Source organism: Myotis myotis, unplaced genomic scaffold (assembly GCF_014108235.1).
Source record: "Myotis myotis isolate mMyoMyo1 unplaced genomic scaffold, mMyoMyo1.p scaffold_m19_p_7, whole genome shotgun sequence".
Lineage (NCBI taxonomy): Eukaryota > Metazoa > Chordata > Mammalia > Chiroptera > Vespertilionidae > Myotis > Myotis myotis.
The window spans coordinates 86,990,336-87,014,946 of record NW_023416379.1 but is presented as its reverse complement, the minus strand read 5'-3'; the positions used below and the strand labels follow the sequence as shown (position 1 = coordinate 87,014,946).

At 57.5% G+C, this 24,611-nt stretch overlaps 1 protein-coding gene across 2 annotated transcripts in view; it reads right to left on the bottom strand.

Moving 5' to 3' along the window:
• Positions 1-24,307, bottom strand: part of TFEB (transcription factor EB) — a 49,603-nt gene extending 25,296 nt beyond the window's left edge. Inside the window, exon 1 of one of the 2 annotated variants that reach the window (XM_036317021.1) lies at positions 24,042-24,307. The gene's annotated coding sequence lies outside the window, so the exon portion shown is untranslated. Of the gene's footprint in view, positions 1-11,916; positions 12,061-24,041 lie in introns of those variants that run through there. The other variant, XM_036317022.1, reaches the window with a different exon arrangement.
• Positions 24,308-24,611: the final 304 nt, after the last annotated feature.

The following is a 24,611-nucleotide window of genomic DNA, read 5'->3' as shown; positions in this document are numbered from 1 at the left end:
CCCCAGGCTGCATCTAGAATAGAACCACAGAAGGCCAGCATTCCAGAACCTGAGCCTTCTGTTCATTCAGGTCCACGCTCAGAACTGGGCACTGGGGACACCAAGGGAGGCCACTGGATTCCACACCAAGTGCATGTGCATGACCTTCCGCACCTTCACTTCACAGGGTCCCAGGACCCTCCCAGTAATGTCCACCTTGGAGAGCTTCTGCAAGGATTAAATGTAAACATCCAAAATAGGTGCTTAATAAATATTTAATGGCTACATGGATGAATGCATGGATATAATAGATGCGTGAGTGAATATAATGAGTGGATGGATGCATGCATGGATTAATGAATGGAGGCATGGATGGATGCATGGATGCATGGATAGATGGATGAATAGATGGGTGGATGGATGGAAGCATGCATGGATAATGGATAAATGCATGTATGGATAGATATTTGAAAGGAGACCAAAGAGAGCAGTAGTTGTCTGCACAGAGTCTGATTTCCATCTGGTTAAATATCCCTTTCTGCTAAATTTAATAACAAAATAATGAAGGCCCATCACTCTAATTTATCTGTTAGAGAAATCTATATCTCCATCCATCAGGTTGACAGATGCAAAGATCCTCCTAATGAGCCTTAGCGACATTATTGGGGGGGGCTGCTCCCTGAAGGGTTAGGGCTACGTCAGAACAGAAGGCATCCTCCTGGTCAGTCACCATCACACCCGTTCCCACCATGTGGACCCACCATGTCCGTATCCCTTTCCTCTCGAGTCCAACTCCACCCAACCCCCTCCCCAGGGAAGGTGGGTCAGGGACCAGGGAGAAGCAGGGGGCACTGGCCAGGATGGCTGAGCAGAGGAAGCCAAGAACAGAGTATGGCGTGTGGGCTGGGGTGAGCAGGAATCAGAGAGAAGAGACTGAAGAGCAGAGAAGGATTTATTGTCTCGGGAGAAGCAGAGAAAGAAAACAGCCCTGAGAGACCAAAGGAGCAGAAGTGGAATGGACTGAGCAGCAAACAAATGCCATTTTCTGCTCCATCTCCACCACCACCACCCCCCCCCCCCCCCCCCCGCCCCACCTCATCCACCAGATAAAGCCCAAACTCCCTAGTCAGGCCTTCAAGGCATCCAGTCCTCCGCCCCCAGCTCCCTAAACAAGCCTGGAGCTCAGCCCGGGGGCCTCCTCACTCCCTCTCCCCAACACAACCTGGGGCTCCAGATGCTCCCCCTGCCTCATCCCCCTTCCACTGTCCAATCCCCACTCATCTCCGGAAGCCCCGAGACGTGCCCACTGCGGTGGCCTTGGGCGAAGATGTGCTGACTGTGGAAGGAGTGGCATAAGTGGAGAAAGATGAACCCAAGCAGAGGGGAAGGAGGTGAGGCTCCAGGCCGGAGTGAGAGGGGGCCTGGCCTCTGTGTCCCCTTCCAGCTGTCCCCATGGCCCAGCCCTGGCATTGCACAATCTGTGGTCACTGCAGAGCCCTGTCCATTTGCTAAGAGCTGAAGTGACACTGAAGGAGGGAACGAGGCCTCGTGCCCGGAACAGAGGAGATGGGCGGGTGGGCCAAGGGAAAGAGAGCGTTCATCTCTGCCCGGTCCAGTGGGTCGGAGTTCATGGCCTGGATAAGCTGAGCACAGAAAGTGAGAAACGGGGCAGGCCCCATAAGAGTTGTGTCGGGGTACCCTCTGCCATGGCCTGAGCGCGTGGGTGCGAGGCAGAGATGGACCCTCAGAGATGGACCCTCCCCGGCCTCCGAGGCCCCTTCAGGCTGGGAAACCTGTGGAGACAGGCAGCTCAGGACGGACTCTCACAATAGAAACAACCAGAAGCCTTGGCGCGCCTCCTGCAGGCAGGTCTCGGTTGGGGAAGGGGCCTTCCCTGCCAGCCTGTGGAGCACAGGAAAAGGGGTTGAGGGCCCAGGCCCCTGCCCTGGCCACACCTCAGCTCTGCATCCCTGCGCCCGCCTAAAGAGCATGGGGGATGTACAGTGTGGGTGGAGCAAGGAAACTGAGGCACAGCGCTGCCCTCCAGCTCGGAGACTTGCTTTGCCTGCCCAGCCGTCAGCATCATCCTTGAAAATTACCCACCATGCTTCACGCAGCACATGGGGACATATACTTTCTAGAAAGTGGCCTGTCTCAGTCTCGAAGGTGGGCAGCCTTTTCCTGAGCCCTGACCTGGAGGCCAGGTGCGTGGCAGGTGAGCGGTGGGGCGCGGACTCCGGCCCACTACTGCCCCAGCTCCACCATTTGCTGGCCATGACCTCGGGCAGACCCCTGAAGCTTGGGTGGCACTTCCTCATATGAAGGGATCACACTCCCTATTCTTGCAACTCACAGTTGTGAAAGAAACAAATCTATTCCTCTGGCCCCTCAGGTATCCGAATGGTCCCTCCACGCAGGATGCTCACAGCCTAACGACCAGTCCTCCTGCTTCCTCCTCACCAGGGCCCAATGGCTCCGGCCCTGGCCAGGGGGCTAAGGAGCTGACGGAGCCACTGCTGCTGATAGAGCTGGTGCCAGGCCCATTGTGGGCACGGGGCCCCGGGCATACAATGGGGCTGTGTGTGCACCCAGCGTTACCCTGGAGCAGAGCTGGGCAGGCTGGCATCTGGGGTCAGGCCAGGAATTCATTTCCCTGGAGAGGGCCTCCCCACCCCCTCCCAGGCTGCACAGCCCCATGGGGGGTATGGAGCAGGCACCACCCCCTCCCCCAGCGAGCCCAGGCAGCGGAATGGGGACATGCCCACAGCGGGCACTGGGGAACAGGGACTCCTGAGTCCCGCTGCTGGACGGGGCTGCTCACTTGGGCGGCATTTGGGACCCATTATGTAACTGGGGCCCTGGCCTTCCCGCAGGCAAAGGGAAGGTGAGATCTGTGGGGCCGGGAGAGGGTGCAAGAAAAGCCTGCTGGGATCCCTCCCCAGACGAGGGCCGCCCTCCTCGCTCTGCACTCCCCCGCTGTGGGGCCCCGGGTGCTCTGGGAGAGGAGCCGTCTCACTCCCCAGGGGAATGAGTCACCCATCGCTGCAGCCAGGATGGCAGGTTGATGGTGGCAGGTGGAGCCTCTGCCCCCCTCCCCCCTGCAGGTCTCCTGGAGCTAGAAAACCACTGGGTGGCGATGGTGCTGACCACGCAGTCCAGCCCGGGTGCAGGCCACTTCCCCTGGGGCAGGGCATCCCCGAGTGCCAGGAGGCGGGGGCCTGAAGACCTCCTGCCCCACCAAGCACCCCCCCCCCGCCCCCCCGCCCCCGTCCGCACTGACTGATGCTGCAGGCATGGGCCAGCCCCCAGATGCCCCTGAGAGGGGTGTCAGACTGCAGGCCAAGGCACCACATACCCTCCATGAGAAACTGGGTCTGAGGCCAGGGAGGAAGGGAGCACAGGCCTCTGGTGGGTGGGGAAGAGGGAGAAGGCCTGCCACCCTCTACCTCGGGTTGTGGCCAAAATGCGGAGATGTGCTCCTTTGCGTGAATCACTTTCCATTCTCCTCAGAGCCTGGGACGTGGGGCAAGGGGGTAACTGCCCTCCCTCCCTCCCTCACCGGCCTGAGTCACCCACCCCCCACTCCACACCCAGTCACAGGGACTGTGACACAAACATGTGCCCCTCCGGCTGCCGCCCACACTCCCTGAAGGTCACACACGAAAGTCACAGTGTGGCCCCAGCCCAGTGGACACAGTTGGATGCCCACCCTTCCCCTCACACCCACAGACCTCCCCTCCCCCGCGGGGCCACAGCCCAGCCATCACATCCTGGGGGCCCCAAGGAGCAGCAGGCCACCTACTGCCCAGGACAGGGAGAGGACCTTCCCCGCCAGGCCCACCCAGCCCTGTGTATGTGTGTGTGTGTGTGTGTGTGTGTGTGTGTGTGTGTGAGAGAGAGAGAGAGAGAGAGAGAGAGAGAGAGAGAGGGAGAGAGAGACCTGTCCTGAGAACAGAGGCTCCTGATGCTGAGGCTACCGCCCTCATTTTAATGATGAACAAACTGGGGAAGAGTCTTGTTCATGTTTGTGAGCAAGGCTGAGCCCGGACCCAGGGCTGGGCTGGCTTAAGGCAGTCAAACAAAGCAGGGGACAGGGAAGGCAGGGTGAGGGGAAGATGGAAGAGGAAGGTGGAAGGTGCAGGGGAAGCTCTGCCCCCATACCTGAGGGCTGCTGCTCTGGATGCTGTGCTGGTACCATGCCATTCATTCATTTCAAACATTTCTTGAGCACCTACTATGTGCCAGCACTATAGATCTCTACTATGTGCCAGCACTATAGATCTCTACTATGTGCCAGCACTATAGATCTCTACTATGTGCCAGCACTATAGATCTCTACTATGTGCCAGCACTATAGATCTCTACTGTGTGCCAGCACTATAGATCTCTACTGTGTGCCAGCACTATAGATCTCCAGGCCAAGCTCCCCCAGCTCCCTCTCCCGCCCCAACTCCCAGCTCCCCCTCCCGCCTCACACGGGAAAGGGAAACAGCAAAAAAGTCTCACGGACTTTCTGTGCGCACAGCGATGATCCACACACATCGATGCTTTGTTTCCCACAATAACTCTGTGACCTACATCGTATCATCCCATAGGTACAGAAACAGATATTCACAACAGGTAAGCGACTCGCCCAATCTGTAAAGGGCAAAGCCCACATTCCCACCTCGTGTGCTCCTGCCCCGACCCCGCTGCAGCCTTGCGGAACTCACCACCATGGATCCCTGGCTAGGGCCGGAACTCCCTCTGAGCCCTAGCCCAGGCCTCACCTCACTCAGAGAAAAGCCCAGGCCTCCCACCCAACTCACTCCAGCAGCACAGCACATACAGAGTTTCTCATTAGTAACAATAAGAATAAAAATAATAAAAGTCCCACCACCTCCCTATTACATAGCACTTATGATTTAGGTACTTCACGTATTACCATTTACTTAATTCTCACAACACTATGCTCCCATTACTCCCATCCCCATCTCACAGATGAGGAACCTGAGGCACAGAGAGGTTGATGATTTGCCCAAGGTCACACAGCTAGGAGGTAGCAAAGCCAGGATTCGACCCCTAGCAGTCTGGCCTGTGTCTGTTGCTCCTCCTTCGGTGGTGACTGTAACACCTGCCCTAGTGTGGCCTGCCTCCCTCCTCTGAGACCCCTCTGCAGGGGTCAGAGGCCGACGGGGAAAAGCCGACCTGATGAGCACCTCCAGCTCATGCTCTGCAGCCGGCCGCTGGTAACACTACTCCCCCCACTCCCCCCGCCCCCAGGAGCTGGAGCCAGAATGGTGAGGTGAGGAGAGCAAGCAATGCACAGGTACAAATGGGGTGCCCACTGCGTGCCCAGCTTCAAGTTGTGGCAGGTGCGGGAAGTACAAGTCTCTGTCCTTGCTCTCCTGCCAGGGGCTCCCGTCCCCCACAGAGCCCAAAGGGGTCGCTGCCACCCCCACCCCCTTCGGTACTGGCTGCACCAGATGTTGGCAACACTTAGAAACAGGGCTAAAAATAGATTCTACAATGAGTCAGTGCTAAGAATAAATCGGGCAAACAGCCCTCCTGGAGAGGACACGCTCCACCAGGGAGGTACCACCCCTCCCACCTCCTAGCCCAGCGGGCCTTCCACTCGGAGCCCCCCACTGTCAGCAGAGGGTCTGGGGCACCCCAACTGCCCTATAGACAGAGCATGGCCGCTTCCTACCAGAAGGGTGGGGGTCAGAGGTGCAGCAGCTGGAGAAGACGCCTGCCCCGGCGGAGTGGACTGCAGCACTGAGACCAGGGTTTCCCGCCCAGCTCCCCTCATTCTCACCTGGGAAATTCCTTAGAGTCAGCCACACTGGCCCACTTCACAGGTGACGGGGAGGCGGGGCCCGGAGAGGGACAGCCATATACGAAATGTGGGGCAGACATGAAAGGTGGGCCCACATCAGAACCTAGTCAGAACCGTGCCAGGCCCCACAGCCTGGCGTCTCTCTGATTTCCCCCACCTTCTTCTCTCTTCAGCCCCAGAAATGACAAGAATTGCTAGGCCCATCCGTAGGTGTCTGCACATGAACTGAACATTAATAGCACATTCCCGTATGGTGTCAAGTGAGCCTCTCGATAACTCCAGATGATAGACGAGAGGATGAGTCTCATTCCACAGCGGAAGAGCTGGGCTCAGAAAACGGGATTGCTTGCTAGGGCCCTGCAGCGGGGACGAAGCCTTATTGCCGATCATCAGCCAGGAAAGTATCTTCAGGAGCCCATATGCTGGGCACGGCCCATCTTCCCAGCCCATCTTCCCAGCAACGCCAGGGGGGACCCGACCCCCTCTAAGGCTGCTGGGAGCCAGAGGGAGGGGCCAGAAAAGGGAGAGGCGCCTTCCGGAAGGAAACAGCACCACGTACATTTCTCTGAGGTGAACCAAGGAAGGAGGGGAGGGTGGGTGTCCTGAGCCGATCTCTGGCTGTGGATTCAAGGAGCCCTGGGGTCTAGGCCCAGCTCTGCTCAGGATCTAGGAAATCATTCCCCAGGCCTGTTTCTCCATCTGGACAATGGGGCTCTGAGCACCAGGCCTTTGAGAGATCCCGGGTTATATCATGACCGTAAATTGGGGGTAATTAGTGTAACAAAGGCTCTGCCAAGAGCCCAGCTGATGTGGCTCAGTGGTTGAGTGTTGACCTATGAAGCAGGAAGTCATGGTTTAATTCCCTGTCAGGGCACATGGTTCAATCCCCAGTAGGGGGTGTGCCGGAGGCAACCAATCAATGATTCTCTCTCATTGATGTTTCTATCTCTCTCTCCCTCTTCCTTCCCCTCTGAAATCAATAAAAATATTTTTTTAATTTAAATAAAAAAATAAAAGGCTCTGACAAGTCCTGCAACATAAAAACACATTTTGGATGTTTTAAAAAAATATTTCTTATTAATTTTTTTTTAAGAGAGAGCAAGATGTAGAGAGAGAGAGAGAGACATCAATAAACATCGATTGGCTACCTCCTATAAGCCCCCTACCAGGGAGGGAGCCTGCAACTTGGGCATGTGCCCTGACCAGGAACTGAACCGGCAACCTTTTTGGTGCCTAAGACAACATCCAACGAACTGAGCCAACCTGGGAAGGGCCCTTTTTGTGTTTTTTTAACTCACACTCTGCCATACCTACTTGACCACCAAACCCTTCTACAGAATACATCTTGGGAAACCCCCAAGCAAATCTGGGGTCACCAACTCAAACGCCTGTGGGGGCCACAGGGAACGTGAAAGCTTGGAGCAGGCTCAAACAAGACGCATCAGGACCTTGCGGATAGCTCCAAGCCCTAAAAATGTCGGCAGCTCCTGGGGTCCGGAGAGTCTAGCACTTCTCTACTCTGAGGGCCTCCCTCACGACCCGCCCAGGGTTTGAGTCCCATTTGATCGTCAACAGTCCTATGCAGAGGGGCAAGGAAGGGGCCAGTACCCTGTGGAGACTGGGACCCCAAGAGAACAGAACACTGGCCCAGGGTCACACAGCAGGTGACTGCAGGTAGGAGAGATGGTGACGCGTGTCGCACTGACTGCTCCCTGATTGTGCACTGAGCATTTTACCTCTATTGTCCCACCACATGCTCCCAACAGCCCTTGGAGGAAGGCACTGCTGTCATCCCCACGTCACAGAACAATAAGCTGACAGCAAGATGCAGTCACTTTTCCGACGTCACGTGGCTAGTAAGTGGTACAGCCCAGATTTCCACCCTGGCAGCTCAAACCCAGAACTCGTGTCCTCAGCCCAGCTCTGCCACTCACTAGCGAGGTAGCCATGGGGGAGAACATAACCATCCCTGGCCTCAGTTTCCTAATCTATAAAACGGGATAATAAAAAGGCCTGTGTATGAGGTTATTGTGAAGATTAAATGTGCAAACACACAAAGGTGCTCGGCACAGTGCCAGGCACACAGAAGGTGCTCAATTGTGTGACCATCAGTAAACGCCCACCCACGCCTGAGCCTCTGGGCTCAGGACTCCTCAAGCTAGAAGCACCCACGGCTTCCTGGAAATCGGCCCCTGCCAATCAGTCCCAGGACACTGCCCCTCCAGCTGGCAACGTGGACCTCCACGCTGGGGCTCCTCAGATACGCCATGTAGGTGGGGATGCAGAAAGTTGGGGTTCCCAGACCTAGGCCAAACCTGGGTCTCATCCTCTGAGGCCCCTAACAGGCTACTTCCCCCACACAGCTGGGGATATCCCCAGCTCAGCCTGGGACACAGGCCTCTCCCCACTCTTGCCCCGCGGCCTCAGGTCACGGGGTGGGGAGCCCGGGGGCTCTCCAGCCAGACAGCTGATGTCCTCATGACCTTCCCCAGCCCTCCTAGCCTTAGAGATGACAGCAACCCAGCCGGCGCTCTTCACACTTCCCATCGCCAGCTCATCCATGTGAGGTCACAAGATGAGCAGCACACCCACGAGGCCGGCTGCTCAGGGGTCAGTAAGCCCACTCTACAGATCAAGAAACTGAGGCCTTGCTTTGCCCTGGGTGGGGATCTAAGTAGTAGGAAGGCTTCTGTCTCCTGCACCAGGGCTCAGGGCTGAGTCAGGTCCCAGGCCAGACCCACCAGAGCCAGCTGGGGCAGCAGAGGGAAGGAAACGATTCAAGATACTCCTGGGGCCATGGTGAGGGGAGGAAATGGTTATGCAGTGGGCCCAGGGTCTCACCCAGTCACTGAGGATCCTGCAAGTATTGGGGGTTGGGGGGGGCTTTAGTAGCCCTGAGTCCTCCTCCTCCCCACTCCACCCCAGCCAGAGGAGATGGGCATAGCCCTTGCCCAGTACCCTGAGATGACCCCTGCCCACCCCTCTGTTCTAGCTAGCATGGGCGCCTCTGGCCAAGCCTGGCCCTGCAGCCCTCCACTGACAGGGAGCCCTGCCTCCCAACGTGGCTCTCTAGCTCCAGACCCAAGCCAACATTCACCCCAGGCATTGTCTCCTGTCACTGCCCCCATCTAATGCACGTCATCACCCAGAAAGCCCCCCAACCACCTCACCCTCTGCCTCTGCTGACCCCCGCAGGGCCCGCTCACCTACACACACCTTGCCAAGAACTGGGTTGGCCTCCCCGCCTGGCCCATGGCATGTGGCGCTGGGTCCTGCGCAGGAGGGAGATAATCTCTAAGGCACTGGCCCCAAATATTTTGATCATGACTCACAGGATAATATTTGTATTTGACCCCCATACACACACACACACACACACACACACACACACACACAGCATGCATACACATGAAACATGAAACAAAAATGTTATGCAAAACCCTTAGCAATACTGTGCAATACACTGGGATGTTTTCTATTCTTTTTCATTAAAAATAATGTTCATTGAGACCAGATTACGGTCCCGTCAGTAGCCCCGATCCACAGTTTAAATAACGACTCTCCAGGGATAGCTGTGAGGCCCTGACTTGCCACCAGGCACATGGCAACAGGCGCATGATAAAGACATCCAGTTGCCGACACGCACTCCAGGCCAGGCCTGCCCAAGCCTCTTCCTGCGGTGTCTGCTTTCATCTCCACTGCGACCGGGGACGGGAGCGCTGCTCTGTCCCCTGTTTTACATGTGAGGAAACTGAGGAAACTGAGGCCCACGGCCACACAGTCAGTGTCCCAGGCAGAATTCAAAGCCAGGTCTGCCTGAATCTGGAACCATATTCATCCCAGCACACACTGTCCGCCAGCTGGTCTCCAGCCCTCTCTTAAGTCCGCACACACTGGCAGGAAGCTTGCCCCAGGAAGCCGGCTCCTACGCGAAAAAGCCATTCCTGGAGCAGGGGAGAGAGCCTTCTTCTTCATTTGGATATTCATAAAATCATTCGAGGGCCACACAAAATTATCAACTTAAGAATTAGCCTGCTATACTTGGTCAAAATTAACTCGCCCCTAATGCCTTGGCAAGGCCAGACCAATGGTTTTGCGGGCCTTATACAGCCGTGAGCTGGGCGTTCCCCACCCCTGCCCTATAGTAACTTCATTCTCTGTATTAGCTGATGATTTGATTGGAGATGGGCCAGAGCCCATGGGCTGTGAGGCCAGCCCTCACACCCCTCACAGCAGACCCTGCTCCTCCTCCGTACCCACCTCCAGCTGAACACAGAGGAGCTGGGATGAGGGCGGGGTCCACCTAAGGGCTAAGGACCATTCTGTTTTCCTTCTCATTGGTATCACTGCCCTGGAGCAAGTCACTCAACCCCTTTGTGGTCTCATGTCCTCATCTATGACATGGGGGTGACAACAGCCCGCCTTACACAGGGTGACTGTGAGGGAGGGGCTGACACAAGCCAAGCATTTGGCACACACCTGACGCGGAGTATGGCCTGGGAAATGTGAGCTCTTATTGTCATCCCCAGTTCTAACTCAGATTCCACCATCGAAATAATCACCATGAGCATTATTCACAATGGCCAACATGTGGAAGCAACCCCGTGTCCATCCATAGGCCAGGGGATAAAAGAGCTGTAGCACACATACACAGTGGAATATCACCCAGCCATAGAAAAGAATGACATCTTACCATTGGTGACAGCATGGAGGGACCAGAGCAGCGGCTCTCAGCCTGTGGGTCGCGGCCCCTTTGGCGGGCTGAATGACCCTTTCACCGGGGTCGCCTAAGACCATCCTGCATATCAGATATTTACATGACGATTCATAACAGTAGCAACATGACAGTGATGAAGTAGCAACGAAAATAATTTTATGGTTGGGTCACAACGTGAGGAACTGTATTTAAAGGGCCAGAAGGTTGAGAACCACTGAGTCCTAGAGGGTATTATGCTAAGTGAAATAGCCAGTCAGAGAAAGACAAATGCCACTGATTTCACTTATATGTGGGATCGAATGAACAAAATAAAGGAAGAAACAAAACAGAAACGAACTCAGCTATAGAGAACAGACTGAAGGTTGTCAGAGGGGAGAGTGGTTGGAGGACTGGGTGGACAAGGCTGAGGGGTTGAGGAGTGCAAAGTGGTAGTTAAAGAACAGTCACAGGGAGGAAAAGTGCAGCACAGGGAGTACAGCCACCTGTATTGTAACAACGACACATGTGCCAGGTGGGGACTGGAAATACTGGGGGACCACTCTGTAAAGATGTGATTGTCTAACCATTATGCTGTGCACCTGAAGCCAATAAAAAATAATACTGGATATAAACTGTAATAGAAAAATAAAATAAATAAATCATCGCCACGAACCCCGGGCAGGCTTTGTGCTGTTTGCACACAAACATGCTCATGTACCAGTAAAATGTTAACCTGTGCAGGGCGCTTCCTCCCGGTGCCAGGCACTGCGCATAGCATGGATTCACTCTTTTAATCTTCACAACGAACGACATGGTGGGCGCTGTAATTGGAAACTGAGGCTCCGAGAAGCTAAGTAACATTCCAGGATCACGTAGCTGCTCAGTGGCAGGGCCAGGACGGGAACCCAGGCAGGCTGGCACGGCGCACCCAGGCCCAGTGCTCCCAGTCCTACTCCCAAGCTGATGTAAGCGGGTATTTCCTGTTGCCTGGCCAGCATAGCACTAAGCACATCATGCCCACTACCTTCTCTGAGCCCCAAAACAAGCCTGGGAAAGAGGAGAGGGGGCAGGGAGAGCTCAGACGGCTCTCCAGCCAGATAGCTGGTGTCCTCAAGACCTTTCCCAGCCCTCCTAGCCTTACAGACAGCAATACCAACCCACCAGGGTTGCCCGGCTCCTCAGAGCGGGGCTGGCAGCCAGCAACTCTGACTCCTGATTTCACTTGGTTCCCACCATCCCGGGCTCAGGGAAGCCCTGTCTTCTCTCCCCTGAACCTGGGCAGGGGCCCCTGCCATGGGCCACCTGCTTCCCCAGTCCTGACCCTGCTCAAAAGGTATCTCCATATCAGCACAGCCTGTGAGCTCACCCCCACTCCCCCACCTCCCCAAAGACACAACGCACAAACACCCATGCACCCTCATACCTGAGAGAGGGTGGCCCCTGGAAGGAGGCCCCCTGGACCGCTCAGCTCCTCGGGGAGCCCGAGCCCAGGGCCCTGGCCCTGCTCTGGTACCAGCCCCAGTTTCCTCATTTCCCCGGCGCTGTTTCTCACCCAGCCCCCTGCACCTCAGCCTCAGAGGAAGTTGCACAATCCCCTGGGAGCTGCACATGTGGCCAAGCATTACTCACAGCGCCCTCCCGGAAGGCCTCTCTCACCCACAAGTCTACCCAACACACAGGGACTCCCAGCTCCAATCTCACCCACCCGGGTCTCCAGGCATGGGCAGTGCCCCTGCCCCCTCCCAGCCTGAGCCTGTGACAGCCACTCCCACCCACACAGTACTCACAGGCCCCGGCCACCTGCCCTGCTCCAAGATGGGGAGACACACCCCTGGACCAAGATGGGGAGACACACCCCTGGTCAGGGCGGCTCAGTGGTTGGAGCGTTGTCCTGTGCACCAAAGGGTCACGGTTGGATTCCTGGTTGGGGCTGCCAGTCACTGAGCTGTTACCAGTCATCCCCACCTCAGGCTGCCTGGGTTTCTAGGCCCTTTTGTGAGTCTATGTTTCAGGAAGAGATGGCGTAGTAGCGGGGCGACTGGGCAGGCCCCGACCCAGAGAAGGCAGGAGAGGCCACTAAGGTGGGGTGAACCCCAGGACGGGAGGTCAGAGAGACCCAAGCTCTGACCCAACCCTGGGCCCCGCCCTGGGGTAGCAAATACTCGAAGGGCACGGGAGGGTGAGGAGGAGCCCGCCCAGGGTGTGCTCCCACCACCTCCCCTCTAGTGGAGCCTCAGATAAGGAGAATGATAAGCACCTCTTATCTTTATCACCCACTCAGCCTTGGGCTCCCACCCAGCCCAGGGCAGTCAGAGATGGTTTTGCCTGGGCCCCAGGGCTCCCCAGAGCTCCCCGTATTTCTGCAGCCCTCATCAAAAGGCTGGGGCCTCGGGGCAGTTCCTCCACAGCCCTCTGCGGCCTAGAGTAGCAGGAACCAGGATGGAGGCTCCTGCGGTCACCTGACGCCTCCAGCTCCATGGACAGGGAGCACAGTCAAGGGCGCGGGGCGGGGCTGGAGAGCCCTCCCCCTGGAAACAAGGGCTGCAGGCCCCTTCGCAGGGATGCTTCCCCACATGCCAGCACAGCCACCCTCTCCTCAGTCCTGCCAACAGCCCCTCGAAGGGCAGAGGGCAGCAACCCTTGCCACTCTTGTCCCCAGAGGAGGAGACAGAGGCTCAGAACCTTCAGTGCAGCGAGTTCGTGACAAACTGTCTCCTGGCTCTTTTCCCAGATCAGTTTCTCAATCTCCACACAACTGACACTTAGGACCAGATAATTCTTTTTTTTTAAATATATTTTTACTGATTTCAGAGAGGAAGGGAGAGGGAGAGAGAGAGAAACATCCATGATGAGAGAGAATCATTGATCAGCTGCCTCCTACACGCCCCACACTGGGGATGGAGCCAGCAACCCGGGCATGTGCCCTGACCAAGAATTGAACTGTGACCTCCTGGTTCGTAGGTCAACGCTCAACACACTGAGCCATCTCGGCCGGGCCAGAGGATTCTCTGTTGGGGGTTGTCCTTAGCATTTCAGGACATTTAACAGCATCCCCAGCCTCTCACTAGATTCCAGTCGCTTTCTCTTGAGTCATGACAACCAAAAATGCCAACAGACATTGCTAAATGTCCCCAGGGAGGCAAGGTCTCCCTTGGTTGAGAACCACTGCCCTAGAAGGCCCCGAAAGACAAGCACCTGCCAATTCGAAATCGAAGGATAGCTGCTGGGACAGAGGCTCCCTCCTCGACTGCCAAGTGTACCGGCGGGAGGTCTGCAAGTGCTGCTGGGTGCTCGGTGGACTCAGCACCCTCTGGGCAGAGGCTGCCCCACTGGCAGGGACTGCCACTTGGGGGTCTCCTCCAAGATCACCCTCCCACCCTTCACTTAGAAATCAGCCCCCTCCCTGGCTTTCAATATTATAATTGTCTTTAGACTATTTTGATCTGTAGTCCTCTGAGTAAAAATGTTGAGCAGCACCAATATATGCTTCTCTTCTTATAAATTGCTTATAAATACCAATGCATGGATATTTCCTGTATGTCAGCAGGCATACACAAAAATGGTTCTATGAAAAAGGAGAGCAGGGAGCCTGGCCGGTGTGGCTCTGTTGGCTGAGTGTTGGCACCTACACCAAAACGCTGCTGGTTCCATTCCCGATCAGGGCACGTGCCCGGGTTGTGGGCTCAATCCCTGGTCGGGTGCCTGCAGGAGGCAGCCAATCTGTGTTTCTCGCTCACACTGATGCTTCTCTCTCTCCCTTCCTCTCAAACATCAATAAAAACGTATTTCGTTAAAAAAGAAGAAAAGGGAAATGTAAGTTACACCCATGTTAAGGCGCTGTTACACACTCACCAGCATGACAGACATGACATAGGCTGCCAGTAGCCACTGCTGGCGTGGATACAGAGCCACAGAAAGCCTTGGGCAGTGTGCACAGTCACTTCACACGATAGACACTAAGTGCAAGGATGCACGGCTAGCCCGTGCCCTGGGATTTCCCTCTGGCCCATCTGTACTCTGGGAAATGCAGGCACCAACACACCAGGAAGCACATAAAAGTGCTCTGACAGCATCGCCCATAGTAGCCAACAAAGGAGAGCAACCCCAATGCCCACCAGCAGGAGATGGAGATACGCACGGTAGCAAGTTCATGCAGAGGAACGCTAGACAGCGATGAAAATGGACGCACCACAGCTACACACAACATGGGGAACCTACTGAGCTGAAAAACATGACATCAAAGAGCATGTCCAGTGTTGTCCCAGCTGCTTTAAATTCAAAATGAGGCAAAACTAAACTCTGTTGCTAAAGGGTACAGGCAGTGGTTAGGTGAGAAAGAGAAGCAAGGAAGTGATTATTAGGGAGTTGGAATAATGGTACCCTCCTGTGGGGGGGCGGGGAGGCTATGACCGAGGCGGGCACACAAACTGGTGGTGGTTAGCTGGATGCTCACTTTTATAGTTATTATAGATAGTATATGGTAAAGCTCTTTTCACCGAGTGTGATCTATTCCACAACAAAAAGGGGCAGAAAGGAGTGAGATAGAAATAGAAATGGAAGTTGCCTTTTCTTCTCACACCTGGCTGTGAGAGCCGCTGTAACTAGGCCAAGCACACTAGGAGAACCTGCAGCCAGGCCCAGGTCTGGAGGACGCAGTGACACCCAGGGCAGTCTGTGTGGGGCTCTCCCGCTGGCCCAGGCTCCTGGCTGCCCCTCAGCCCTAGGTGCTGGGCACCGCAACCCCTTTCATCTCCCACCCTCCCCAGGGCATTCCAGCCACACATGCCCCTAGCTGCCCAAGGGCAGGGAGCTGCCTCAGGCTGGGCACCTCCCCCATCACCCTGCCTTGGGCCATTCCTCCGGCCCCTCAGAGACTCCCCTGTGCAGGCACTGAAGGAGCAAGGTGAGCCTCAGACACCATCTGAACACACCAAAGAAAGGGGCAGAAAAGAGAAATGAAGAATATGGAGAGAGGGGGGCAGAGAGCAGGAAAGACCCAAGTGCCAGATTTCCAGATGCGGTGGAACTAGATGGAGGGTCAGAGGGACGGGGCGGGGGGGGGGGGGGGGGGAGGAAAAGGTGAGAAGGCGCTGAGGCGGGGAATACGTAGGTGCAGTGCCCCTGGGTCCAGGCCCAAGCCTGGAGCTCCAAAGAGGCCTGAGCTGTTGGGCACAATGTAGGCCCATCCCCCAGGGCCCAGGGCTTCCAAGTGGCAGGGGGGCGGCACAGGGGCCTCCCTGCGGCCTTCCCCGCTCATACTCAGCCGCCTCTGGCCCTCCTGGAAGAAGGGTCTGTCCAGGGGGGAAGCACCGGGCCTGCAGAGGGACCAGGTGAGAGGGCCCGGGGGAGGCAGAGCCGCCCAGAGGGCAGGAAGGTCACTGTGCTGGCACAACCCTCTTGTAAAAACTCTCCAGGCCAAGGAAGAATGCTCTTTAGAGAGAAGGGTCGGGCGTGGACACGTGGACATTGACTGAGGACGTCATTCCGTCCTCTCTTTCGTCTCTCTGCCTGTCTGTCTCCCTGGCTACGGACATTCCCGCTAGCTGTCCGCTTCGAGGAGCCCTGCCCTGTGCCCATCCCCTGCTGGGCCAGCCCAGGCAGTGCTCGCTTCACGCCTGCTGACCCCAAAGGTGACCAAGGCCATGGGGTGCTGGGGTGGCGCCCACGCTCCCTGGGCCTCGGTCTCCTCTAGACAACGCGAGGGCAGCACCGGCTGGCCTCTGAGGCCCCTGGCCCCGCAGCCCCATCCGCCCGCAGCAAAGCCGGCCAGTGCCACACTGGCAGGGGCAGCTGCGAGCGCACCTGGCTAGAGCCAGGAGGGGGACACGACGCAGCAGGGTGTGGACAGTATACTGTGTCACTTGGCACCCCTCAGGGACGGTGGGGGGCCGGGGCAGGTGTTTTCCCAAACCAATTATAAACACGGCAGAGGACAGGCTGTGACTTCCCTTGGCAAACAGGAGAAAACAGACCGAGCTCCACCCCACGCCCCACTGGTAGAACTGGGGTGTGGGGGGGCACCCTGTACGGGGGAGTCAGACTGACCCCCACCAGAGCCGGGCTGGACCCGGACCACAGCCGGTGAGGCTGGGAGCTGCTTGAGTCTTGACGGTGAAGCTGATGCCCAGCCCGCGTGCAGGGCAGAGGCCAGGGGTACAGCCTCTGCTGTGTCCTCGCTTCTGGGCACACGTTGGGGGCTCAAAGCACGCTCCCTCCCCTCCCTCCACAAAGGCTACTGAGCACGCACTACGTGCCTCGCTCTCCTCTGGGCACTGGGACTATTGCACCGAACAGAACAGCCAGCGCCTGTGCTCACGCCAAGCTCATCCTGCCTCGCCCTGCAGAGCTAAAAGGCGGGCCGCCACCTCTCCTCCCACCAGGCTGTGTTCCAGCTCCCCAGCTTCTAAGGAAGACTCGACCCCAGCAGCCCAGGGCGGGCCTGAGTCACCCAACTATCTGTTGTCCTAGAGGCCCAGGATTCTCTAGAACAGCGGTTCTCAACCTGTGGGTCGCGACCCCTTTAGGGGTCAAACGACCCTTTCTTTCACAGGGGTCGCCTAAGACCCTCGGAAAACACATATATAATTACATATTGTTTTTGTGATTAATCACTATGCTTTAATCATGTTCAATTTGTAACAATGAAAATACATCCTGCATTTCAGATATTTACATTATGATTCACAACAGAAGCAAAATTACAGTTACGAAGTAGCAACGAAAATAATTTTATGGTTGGGGGTCACCACAACATGAGGAACTGTATTAAAGGGACGCGGCATTAGGAAGGTTGAGAACCGCTGCCCTAGAAGGTGATGGAGACACCCTACCTCGAGCACTGACCGCACCCCCCCCCCCCCACCCATGCTCCCGCCCTCCCAACATCTCCAGTCCGGGTGAGGAAAGGAGAAGGGAAGAGCTGCTTTTTGTGCACTTTAGCATTTTTATTATTAACAAGGCATACAAGTCAGTGATCCAACACTTGCCCTCCACGGGGTAGAAAAGTGAAATAGCGTGGGGAGTCTTTCTACAGCCTCAACGAAGTGGGGGGCTCGGACACCTCCCCTGGTCCAGTAACGCTGCTCTGGCTCCAGGCACTTCTGCAGGAGCTGCAGAGCCGTCCCATGTTCTGATGGCTCTCAGGGCTAGTGCATCCTTCGCTGTCCACCTCCTCCCGCCTGGACCAAACAGCAGGCATTTCCTGAGCACGTGTCCCAGAGGAGGCTGCCAAGAGCACGAGACTGGCCAGTGGTCAGTGCAACAGGAGGCAGGGCCACAGAGCCAGGCTGGGGAAGGGAGGCCCGACGATACGAGGACTCAGAGGTCCACGAGGAAACTCAGAATCCCTGCCCCTGGGGACCTGGCGTCAAAAAGGAGATGGGCCTGAGAGGCCCCAAGCCACCAGACGCCCAGGAGACAGCTCTTGCCTGGGTAGCTGCAAAGCCGTAGGTTCTGAAATGTGGTCTGGGGGCCAGTAGCATCAGCATCCCCTGAGGACTTGTCAGAAATGCAAACCCCAGACCTATGAATTCCAGGCCTGCTCATCAGAAACCCTGGCGTGGGGCCCAGCAAGCTGTGTTCTAACAATTCCTCCAGGTGGTTCTGATGCCCTTTCAAAGGTGAGAACCACTGTCTCAGAGAAAGGGCATCAGAATCGTTTGTGGGAATTAAAAAAAAAAAATTCATGCCTCCCCCAAGACTCGGAAGCAATGGTCTTTTTTAAAAAAATATCTTTATTGATTTCAGAGAGGAAGGGAGAAGGAAGAGGGAGATAGAAACATCAATGATGAGAGAGAATCATTGATTGGCTGCCTCCTGCATGTCCCCTACTGGGGATCAAGCCTGCAACCTGGGCCTGTGCCCTTGACCAGAATTGAACCTGAGACCCTTCAGTCCACTGAGCCAAACCAGCTAGGGCAGCAATGGTATCTTTTAAGAACTCCCAGGTGATCATAATAGCCAGCCAGGGCCCACGTCGGATAGCACAGTCCCCTGGGTCTCCTGGGAAGGTATGCCTTGATGGGCAGGATTTAAATAGGGAGGGAGCAGGAGACAGGGTGCCAGGAGAGGGCACTGGCATGAACAAGGGCTGAGTGAAGGGACCAGGGGTTTCTGGAGAGTCGGTTGAGATTCCTGGATTAGCCCCCTGGCATCACATTTACTCTGGGACCTCTGCTGTGGGTCAGAGCCAACTGGAGGCCTGCCCCGGAGGAAGCTGGACACAGGGGGGAGGCCAGACCCCATTTCTCCTTCTCCTTATGCCCACACGGAAGAGCCAGGAGAAAAGACTGGTAATGGCTCTCCCTCTTGCCTCCGCCCCTCTGAGCCACCCTCTGCTCTCACCCACGGCCTCGCCACCCCACAGCAGAGCACTTGCTATGGGCATGGCAAGTCCCAGGTCCTGCTCTATCGCTGGGATTGTAGCTCTACCTCCTGTGACATTGCAGCCAAGGGGACCTGTGTCTCTGGTGCAGAGTGGAGAAGGGGCAGGCAGGCAGCAGGAGCACAGGGGAGAGCCACGGGTCAGGAGTGGAAGTAAGCGACCAGGCCAGATGCCACTCAAGGAATCCCAAGGGACAGGCAGGACGGTGATGGTGGAGATGTTGCAGTCACTGCCAAGTCCCCTAGGCCAGTGATCGGCAAACTGCAGGTCGGCAAACTGCGGCTCGTGAGCCACATGCGGCTCTTTGGCCCCTTAAGTGTGGCTCTTCCACAAAATACCGACTTCTGTGCATGGGCCATGAAGTTTCAATTGTACTGTATGTGTGCGCCCGCACGTGGTATTTTGTGGAAGAGCCACACTCAAGGGGCCAAAGAGCCGCATGTGGCTCGCGAGCCACAGTTTGCCGACCACGGCCCTAGGCTATCCTGTTGAATGGGAGACCAGGCTGGGTGGGGTGGTACAGGGAATGGTGGAGACTGTGGGCATGGAGGCTGCAAAGCAGTGTCAGGTATTTCATTTGCAGCTGTTAAGCACACAGGGGACTACTTGCAGCCCATAGGTCTTGTTTCTTAGAGCTCGCTATGCCACTCTTTCCTCACTTGAAAATGAGGAAGGAAGGAAGGAAGGAAGGAAGGGAGGGAGGGAAGGAGAGAAGGGAGGGAGGGAGGGAAGGAGAGAAGGGAGGGAGGGAGGGAGGGAGGGAGGGAGGGAGGGAGGGAGGGAGGATTTATAAGAGATAATGGTAATAACTAACATTCTGTTGTTGTTCCTGTTAATCCCCAACTGAGGATATTTTTCCCATTAATTTTTAGAGAGGGTGGAAGAGAGGAAGGGAAGAGAGGAGAGAAACATCGACGTGAGAGAAACACATCCACCAGTTGTCTCCCACACAGGCCCCAACCGGGGCTGGGGATCAATCCTGCAACCCAAGTATGTGCCCTTGACCAGGAATCGAACCTGCGACCCTTCCGTCCAAGGGCCAACGCTCTAACCACTTAGCAACCCCGGCCAGGGCGATCATAGCTAACGTTTTTTGAGCATGGCACTATTCTGACTTCTATACATGCAGCGAGCATGAACACAGCCCTCGCTACGGCACCATTAGGTAGGAGCTACTGTAACCCTCACTGTTGAGGTGAGGAAATGGAAGCACAGTGGGGTTAAGGAGCTTGCCCAGGGCCACACAGCTAGGAAGCGGCAGAACTGGATTCCAAGCCAGGAAGCCTGGCCCCAGAGCCCGTGCTCTCAACGACCCCCGCCTAGGTTACACTTAGCCCAGTGCTTGTTACATGGGAGCTATGGCTCTGTCCCAAGCAAAGCTGGCTGGTCACTCCACCAGGCCGGCCTCTGGTGAGTGGATGCCACAGCTCCCCTCGTCCCTCTTTCTGAGCCTCTCCTGTTCTGGTGCCTCTGCCGGGGACCTGTAGGAGGTTCGCATTACAGGGATCCCACAGGTGGTTTAGGGCAGTGATGGCGAACCTATGACACGCGTGTCAGAAGTGACACGCGAACTCATTTTTTTGGTTGATTTTTCTTTGTTAAATGGCATTTAAATATATAAAATAAATATCAAAAATATAGTCTTTGTTTTACTATGGTTGCAAATATCAAAAAATTTCTGTATGTGACACGGCCCCAGAGTTAAGTTAGGGTTTTTCAAAATGCTGACACGCCGAGCTCAGAAGGTTCGCTATCACCAGTTTAGGTTCACAGATATGGAACCGAGACTGGGAGGAGCAGGGCCTGCCCAGCCCCACCGCCTGTCGGAGGGAGGCTCGCTCCCCGTGCTCATGACGTTCGCTGCTGTCCCATTCCCACCCAACAGTCCCCACAGCCTTTTCTCCCATCTGACCAAGCAAGTGCCCACTGAGCTCAGGCTTCACTGTACAGTGACGTCTACTACGTCCGTGGTTTCCAAGGAGACCCAGGAAGCCTTGTGTGAACTCAGGCAAGTCAAGAAGGTTCTCAGCGGGGGTCCTTTGGTCACCTGTGACAGCAGCTTAGAGAAGCAGCCAAGAGACAGGTGTGGTCCTGGGGCAGGGGCCTCATCAAGTTCCCCCTCATGCTCAGAGTGGGAAACCTGGATGGGAAAAAGAAGGTTCCAGACCACCTTCGGTTCCCACCTCTTAAGAGAGAATGCCAGGAAACCCCAAAGTGGTCTTTAGGGGTTAGTAACCTGGGTTCTGGAGTCATTTGGGCCTTGGTTAGAATCCCTACTACTTCTAGGCTGTGTAACTTCAGGCAACTTACCTAGCTTTCCTGAGTCAATATATTGAAAATCATAATTCCTACTTCATTCTAACGAATAAATACACAATAAATGTTGGCAACTATTGTTGACAACTAAGTTTTATTATAATATTGTCCTGTTATAGCATAAAGAGAATGGATGAAGAGTCTATTAATATAATGTTGTGTTACTATTAGTCTCACAGACATGCATTGCACAATTCATCTATACACACATACTTAGACACCTGTACTTCATAATCACACATAAACCCCCATCAATTACACTGCATCCTGGCACCCAGAGCAACACCACGGACTCAGCATGTACCAGGCACAGCTCCTCTTGAATCCTCACAACAGCCCATGAGGTGTGTGCATTTTTCTCTCTTTTCAGGTGAGGACACACACATTACACACATTACCACTGCATCCTGGGATACGGACACTTCTCAGCTCCATTTCCACGGGCATCTCCAGGGCAGCCCCAGGTTGGGCCCCAAGTGCTGACTGGCCTGGTCCACAGGACAAAGGCCCAACCTGGCTTTCATGCCGCTGTGGTTGGGGAAACCCCTGCTGCCAGCAGAAACCAAGTTGACTTTGAAAAGGAAGAGACAGAAGCCAGGGGTGGCTGGGCCACTCCCTGTGGGGGCAGGTGCTAAGTAACTCTATAAACTCTGGCTAATGATACAATTACAGCCATAAACAGAGCTCCAGGAGGGATCAGGGCCAGAAGCCAGACCCTCAAAGGGCAGCCAGGCCCGAGGGGTGAAGGCCCCACCTACCTCCTTCCCAGCAGAAAGGCTGAAAGGGGGTCCTGACTGGCAATGGGGATGGGCACTGGGCATCTCCACTATTCCAAGACCCCACAGGGGCGCCTGCCAGCCCTGGCCCAGCCCCGGCCATCAGCCCTCAGAAGCCCAGCTGGCTCTCTCCGGATTCAGTGCTCACCTGAGGAGATGTTCCCTGCCCCAAACCCTGCACCCCTTCCATGGGACCCCGCACCAGGAGACCTGGGTCCCCATCTGGCTGCACCTCACTGAGCTAAGACAAGAGAGCACTGCCGCTGCAACAGGCCTTGCACACTGTGAGCGAGAGCAGTCACTGCAAACAGCCCTTCACGTGCACTCTGGCTCCGCTCCTGTCCCAGCAGCAGGGAGGCCGGCAGAAAGAAAGGGGCCAAGTCAAATGCTGTTTTTCCCACAGCCGGGGAAACCGAGGCACATACAGGAAAACCACCCGGCCTTCCCCTTCCAGTGCCTCTACAGACGCCTTTAATGATGGCTGCAGTCTCTTTCCAGACTGTGGTCTCCCTGCGGGCAGGCGAGGAGCCGGCTCCGCGTGGCACAGACAAGGCCTCCAGGGAACAGGCCAAGGAGCCAGGAGCTGCCTTCTGATGGCGCACAGGCCTGGCCGCCTAGAGGAGACCGGGTGGCATCTTGGCCAGGGCCAGGGCAAGGGCCTGAGTCCACATCCCAGGGGTGCCACGGGGGCCTGCGCCAGCCTTGACACCCCCCCCCCCCGCCTCCACTAGGCACCCCTCGCTGAGGAGCGGGGATTGGGGGGGGGGTGCAGGTTGGGCAGTAATTAACCGCGCTTCCCCCGAGAACCAGCGCGAAGCCAAAGCGCTGCGCCCGCCTTTAGTCCAGCTACTGGCGCGCAGAACCGGCCGCAGAACCGACAGGCGGGAAGACCACGCGGAGTGGACCGGGATCCCGCCAGCGCTCCGTGCGGAGGGGGGCTGGCCCGGAGCCGGCAGGGGGAGCCCTGGGCAGCGCGGGCGCCCGCCCTCCCCCTGGGCGCGAGGCTGGGGTGCGCCAGGCGGCTGCGGCGCGAACCTGCTCTCGCAACCCGAAGCAGCTCGGGGCAGCCGTGCGTGAAGCCAGAACCGGGCGGGGAGGGGGCCGAGGGGCGGGACCGAGGTGGCCCCGGCCCGCTCCCTTCCTGGAGGCGAGCGCACGCACCAGGCCGAGGAGCTGTCCGGAATCAGGGGGGCGGGGGGGCGCGGACACCGGGAATACGGGGAAGGGGAGTGTTTTCCGGGATTCGGGACCGAGGCGGAGGGCGGGGGCGGTACTCGGGCCCGGGCAGATGGCTGCGAGCTCCCGGGAAAACAGAAAGGAGGCGGGCGCGCTGAGGATAAGCCGGGGTTGGGGCTCCCTGAGGCCGCGGAATCATGCGAGGGGGAGAAAAAGACTGCGCTCGGGATGCCCGGGGACTCGAGCCGGGCGGCGGCTTCGGGAGACGGAGCGGGAGGGGGGACGGGAAGGGAGGGCGGGATGGTGCTTCCACCGCCCCCCTCCTCCGCCCGCACCCTCCGCAGCCCGGCCCCGGGGCGGGGCGCCGCTGGGCCCGCCCACTCCCCCAGACCCTCCCGGCCGGGCCTGGCCGGTCCGGCCCCGGCCCCCGCACACCTCCCCTGCCTCCGGCGCCCTCCCCCGCCCCGCCCGCCCCCACCGCGTCCGGGGAAGAAGAAGCGGGCGCAGGGCCTACCCGTCCCTCAAACTTCTTGCAAGTTCACTCCCACGCCTCCCGCCCCTGCAGGCTCCCCGGTCCCGGGCTGCGAAGGCCCGTGCCCGCCCCGGCCCCTCCCGCCTGGTTACATAAGGTCGCGGAGAAGCCGCCCCCGGCCCGGGCCTGAAGGGAGGGGCCGCGCAGGTTCTCGGGACCGGCGGCAGCGCCGCTCGGGCCATGTGCCGGGCGTCCGGGGCTGGACGGGCAGCGGGGCCGGCGGCGGCGCGGCGCACCCGGTCTAGCTCCCCGCCCCAGCCCGCACCCCCACCCACCCACCTGTCCCGGACCCATCGATGGGGGTGGGGGTTCCGGGCCGGGGGTCCCGGGCCTTCCGCGCACCCCTGGCCCCCGGCCCCGCTCACCTAGCTCTGAAGGTCAGTCCGTCCGCCGCCCGCTTCCCGGGCTCCGGCAACTTGTCCCAAGTTCAGGTGTCCGGTCCGCAAGCTGCGCCTGCCGCCCCCTCCCGGGTTCCTCCGGCTCGGGGCCTCCAGGGAAGCCCGCCCCGTCCGCCCTTCCCGCTGCCGTCGGCGCCGCCGCCGCTCCCTACGTCTAGCCCGCGGCCGCCGCCTCCGCTGTCACCGAGCCCCGCGCCCGGTGCCCCAGCTCCCGCTGTCACTCCGCACCCACTTCCCTCGGCGCCCGGCAGAGGGCAGCACCGCCCCCGCGGCCCCGCCCAGCCCCCGCCCCCCCCCCCGCCGGCCCGCCGCGGCGCCCACTGGGAAACGTAGTCTTCGTTGCGGCTCAACGAGGCACGCCGGGGTTTGTAGTCCGCTCCCTGGGCCCAAGGCGGTAGGCAGGGACTTGGCGTTTAACCTGGAACCTGTTATCTATCCACTTGGTTTCTGCCCCTTTTGCAAGTTTTCTTTCTCTTCTCAGTCAGTGATGTCCCGAACCAGAGCGCACTACTATGCACCCTGTGGCCTCTCTGACCC